This window comes from Eutrigla gurnardus (assembly GCF_963514095.1).
Source record: "Eutrigla gurnardus genome assembly, chromosome: 13".
NCBI classification, from domain to species: Eukaryota; Metazoa; Chordata; class Actinopteri; order Perciformes; family Triglidae; genus Eutrigla; species Eutrigla gurnardus.
Genome location: NC_139936.1, coordinates 12,480,653 through 12,486,652, shown reverse-complemented (window position 1 = coordinate 12,486,652; position 6,000 = coordinate 12,480,653).

Below are 6,000 nucleotides of genomic sequence, written 5' to 3'. Positions count from 1 at the left end.
AACTAATGCATTGCATGTGTTTTTTCTTGTTCAATTCACAGTAAAAAGGAAAAGAAGAATAACACTAATTTTGTCTCTAGAGTGCCACATTGGTAAATGGAATTACTACGCCCACAGATTCAAGAGGCTTCTAAAAGAATGCATTTTTAAAACTATTAAAAAAATATATCATGATATTGATATTGAGTCAAGTTTTTTTACTTTTTTTTACAAAAGGGCTTTTTGAATCGCATCATTTTAATATGAATCAAATCAAGCAATTTATAAAGTGCTATTTACTGATAAAATAATAATTTGCAGATAACAAACTATACATCCATAGGAAGTTACAGCACAGGCTGAAACAACGTGATAAGAACTTAACCTCTATGGGATGAACACGCCAAGACAGAGCACAAAATACTGTCCCTAACTAAAATGTTACAAGTTTACACGGTTCATTAATTGTCATTGTACAACCCTAATGTATTCATAGTCCCATAGGAAACACACACACACACACACACACACACACACAAAAGTCATAGTTTTTCAAGTGTCTGTCGTAGCATTACTTAGTTTGAAACTTATGAAACCGCTGAGTGCTATCCATCTCTGGTCATCATATATGTAATTCTTTATTTCCTTTTCAATTATCTGTCTCTTGTCACTAACTACCATACATGTTTTTTCTCAAATAAAGTCCCATGCAGAACTGTGGAAGGGGGGTGACTTCCTTTCTATTAGATTTTAAATGTGGCTTTAAGAATATCATCATAAACAACATTTTCCATTTGGATCGTCTAATAACCATAACAGTCATGAATGCAGGAAATCTCTACCATGAGTCGTGAGACACCAAGTTTCAAATGACCCAAGACCTGCGCAATATAAATGGCTGATCATCCCGTAACATTGTGTTATTCTGTGTCTAATCTGTAACTCCTCTGACCCACATGACGTTCTCGGAAGTCCACATGTGCAGTTGCACTGAAAACAATAGAAAGAATAGAAAGAATTTGCCCTCCACTCTCAAAGTTGTGTTAAAAAAGAAACATCATATTCAATTTGTGAAGTTTGCTATATATAATGTAATATAGGAAAGGACAAACTCGTCTCCAACATGGTTTTAATTTCTTTGGTAAAATAGTCAGTACCAATAACACACTTACATGCTTGATAAACTGTTCAATTAAATGAATTATCGGTTATTTTCTTTGGTTTTTCTGTTAAAAGGGAAGGGACGTATATAGTTGTCGGGCACTAGGACCCAGGCGGAGGGCCAGAGTCCATAAAAGGGGGAGGAAAGCTCACCTGGGCCTTTCAATTTCCGCTGATTCACCTGAGAGTGAGAGCAGCTGAGAACACCCTTTGTTTGCTTGATGTGGTATGTTCCTTTTTAAATATATGTCTAAAAGCATGGTTTTAATTATTAAAATGTACAACAATTAAATAAAATGAATTATTGAAAGCATTTGTTTTTCTAGATTCTGCATGTTCAAGAGGGATTCTATTTGCTTGGAGTGATTGCATTATATGCGCATCAGCCAAGAAGCCAGGTACCTACAAGCAGAGCAGAGGTGATTTTAAATATATATTTAAATATAAAATATTATTTTTCTATAGATTCCAGTCACCTGCAACAAGCAAGGACTTTTAGAGGAGCCAACTATGTTTTCCCATATTATTAGGTTTTAGTGTGCCTCCTGTTTCATTTACTGGGCCATTTGTTATTTTGTGTGGTTTTCTGCCATGTCAAGAAGGGGGAAAGAAAATGGAGTAGTCATCTTGCATGTGTGTTTTTGTAGTGTGGTTCGAGTCCCATTAGCTTGTTGTGAATAGGCACATTTGAGTGTTGTAAAACCCGTTTGATTTGGTTCGTATGTAGTGGTGGTAGTTTATACTTTGTAGCCTGTGTTTGGTGACAACTTCCCTTAAGCATGACACACTAACCTCCCTTGGCGTGCAGTTTAGCCCACATTGGTTATTTTCTGTTTGGTTGATTTTCTTGATTTGTTTTCATTTTAAAGTCTACTCAACCAATCCTTGGATGTTGGTCTACAACTAGCGTTTGTAGTCTAGTCTTGCTGTTTGTTGTGATCCCATGCAGAATAAATACAATCTAGATTTTTGTGTATGCAGTCTCTGGTTCCAGTTTATTCTGGGTATTAGTGAATAACACCTGGTCACATATAGATATGCAGTGATGATCCCTTGGTAATATGTATGTTAGCTAGTTTAGGTGCAAAATCTGTCAAAACGTCCTCATCTGCGAGCCAAGTGAGTCGTCATGCCTCTGAAACGTAAAGAGGAAGTAAGTAGTGCCCGTCATAATGGCGTGCACTGGGGCCCCGTCGTAGCTACCGTACGCCCCTGAACCACTCTGACCTCACAGAAATATACGTGAAATGGCCACAATGTCAAGAGCACATTAGGTGGTGGCAGCATGTAACGTGTGAAAATGACATGTCAGCACCACGGAAACGGAACCAATGGGAAGGAGCGTTGTTGTCGCCTGGAGACGGATGTTTGAGACCCAAGTGTGATGTGACTTTTGTGATGTTTCCATATTAAGTTAATGTGCTTATTTGAAACCAAACCATGTTTTTTTTTTTCTCAACCTAACCTAAGTGATTTTGTTGCCTAAACATGTTAAATGTCCTTATTAGGCGACAACTAATTTTACACATGTACCAGGGCCTCGTAATGTGCCGTTTTTCTCAATTGCTTTGGCACAATTCTCAAATGATTAGGAATACTTAATATTGTGTAAACCTCCAAACCACTGCACTGGTTCACAACAGACTTGAATTTATTCATTCTTTCAAACAAATTGCAAGTGTTTCAACACATATATGCAAATGAGTATAATATAAGTGATATAAGTAAAGTATAAGTAAAACTGATATTGCTTCTCAGTCGAATAGTTGTTCTCTTCAAAAGATGCATGAATTATTTTGTCTAAGTCAACAAGTCCATTCAATTGTCAAAATCTGTCAGGCATACTGTACATACCATGAACATCATTCGTGTACTTGGAGTATTTTTGGAACATCCATTAACTTGGTAAATTGTCTGTCAGGTGAAACTGCAACTTCACTAAATGAGTTTGTCCTATCTTACAACAACCAATCACACATTATCTCAAGTTGGCTCACCGGTGTTTGCCATGAATACGGCTGTTGCCAAACATATTTTTAGAGCTCGACTACAACAGAATAATCACAATTTCTGAACATGAAGGAATCTGGTCAAGTAAATAATGAACAGGGGCAATGTCCTGCTCGAGGAAGAGGAGTAAGTTGTTGTGTAATTTTTCAGTTTACTGTGGTGTAACAGTTGATTTATGTAAATAAAAATGCAGCAACAATTTCCATGGAAATGCCAGTACAGTGTGCAATATTGAAGATAAAAAAAAAAACTACTGTTGAAATCGGTATCAGGATAGTATTCAGTTTGATTGACAAAAACATTCTAGTACAGTAAACATTCAGTGTGGACTAAAAAAAACTGAAAAGTGGTTATATGGAACATTTCCAGATATCAAGGATAACCTTGTAGAAAATTGAACACCACTCTCATTCTGCTTAATTTCCTTGATCGCAATCACATAAAATGTAGGCATATAAAAATGTTAAATTGACATTAAAAGAAATGAGGGAAGCATGGTGAAGATGCATCAGTTCCTTATTCATAACAATAAACAATCAAGTTTTTATATTTCATCAGCACACACTAAGCTGAGCTGGGTGGTAGAAATCGCCAAAAAGGTGCCAGAGAATCCCCATAATTATAAACAGGCAAGTCCCACTGCAGGCTGCCATTAAATACCCAACTCTACTGCCACCTCCTGGACAACCAAGTGTAACTGACAAAAGGGACCTCCTCATGAGAGATGCGCCAATTCAATAGTATATAAATATTGCACTGACATAAAGATGAATGGGCAACTATACTATAAAACACAACACCCCACATAACTATAGAAACCTGGGTTGAGGAGTAAGTAAATGCATCATATCAGTGGATCCCACAGTACTACTGAGAGGTACAGAGTAGTACTCCAGTACTCTGCCACATAATCATGTGACCTTGACAGATATGCATGTATGCATGCATGATTTTTTTCACACAAGGAAAGCTTTGGAGATTTAGATTTACTTGTGTGCTTTGGGCCTTGCATGTTCCTCTTCCATCCTACAGGGGGCAGACTGGTGCTCCTCGTCACTTGAGGCGGTAAGAAAAAGGACAAGCAAAAAAGAAAAATGAGCTCCATAAAGATACAGGTTGTAGTCAGAATGCTGAAAGACAACAGAAGAAATCCTAACAGCAAAAACAAAGTGAAGACATTGGAGGAGAGGTGTGCTGTTGTCTCCTTTTGCAGCATCGTTTTTCCACTTGAGGAGTTATGATGGTTTGAGAAATGTTAACCAAGAGAGAATTCAGAGATTTCATCTGTTTCTGACAGTCATGACAATAACCATATGAACTAGACGATATGAATAAGCTGGATGAAAAACATTGAACAGAACAATGAAAATAACAATAGTTAATCTTCAGTATAGTGTGTACAAGTCACCTAACCATGTATTAATCTGGACCCCAAAAAATGAATAAAAAAATATGAAGGGGGGAGAAGAGGGTGGGGGAAAGGAAACTGCTGTCTGACAGAAGGATGGGTCACACAGAAATAAGACAGACAGAGCATGGACCAAGAACAGGAGGCATCGAGGAAATGCAAAGTAAAGATGACAAGCAGTCACAACGTGCAACACAACCCAGCTGAGGACTGACGCATCTGTTCCAGAACGCTGAAGAAGTCTGTTCAGACCACGAGCAGAGGGACCCCTCTTTTGATTGTAATCCAGCACAACCTGCCTATATTGAGTTAAATGACATGTATTTGTATGATACATTGTGTGACTAAATCTAAGTCGGTGATTGGACTGAGCACAGAAAATAAAGAAGGCAAAATATCTAGCTTTAAATCTATTAATTGCATTTTTTTAATAACATGTTCCACAAGAACAGCGATTAACTATAGGCAGGATAGCTCTAATTGACGATGCTATTAAGTTGCGTTATTGGAAGTGTACACATTTGACTTACTTGTAGTATTAGTCTTTCCTTTTCATGCCGTTTTGTATATCTACTTTTACATTTCAGAGAATTTTTTTATTCACTACAATTATCAGTTTTAGATACTGGTTACTTTACAAATTAAATGTTTTCACACAAAACATACAAAGAGTTTATAAAGAATTATGCAAATGTAAGCAAATGAAAATGATTTGTCCATTAATCAATTATCAGATTACTATTTTTGATTAACTCATTTTTAATGCAAAAACATGTCATGGCACCAGCTTCACAAATGTGAAGTTTGATTCTGATTTATTTTATTTTTTTAATAATGTAAGTTTTGCAACTGTTGGTTTGGACAAAACAAGTAGGCATATTTTGGGCTTCTGAGGAATGGTTTTGTTTTACAAACCAAACAATTGAATCTCCCTTAATCAATTAAGGAGGAAAGTAATCATTTGTTCATTCTCTCTTTTAATTTAATCTAACAATATAATATGTTATATAAGAGAAATAATAATGGTATATTCCATTTCCAGTGATGGAGGAAGAAGGCAGGTCTCATCCACCTCAATCCATTCATCCATCCATCCACCTGTCCATCCATCCATCCATCCGTCCATCCATCCATCCACCTGTCCGTCCATCCATCCATCCATCCATCCATCCATCCATCCATCCATCCATCCATCCATCCATCCATCCATCCACCTGTCCGTCCATCCATCCATCCATCCATCCATCCATGCATCCATGCATCCATCCATCCATCCATCCACCTGTCCATCCATCCATCCACCTGTCCGTCCATCCATCCATCCATCCATCCATCCATCCATCCATCCATCCATCCATCCATCCATCCACCTATCCATTCATCCACCTGTCCATCCATCCATCCACCTGTCCATCCATCCATCCACCTGTCCATCCATCCAT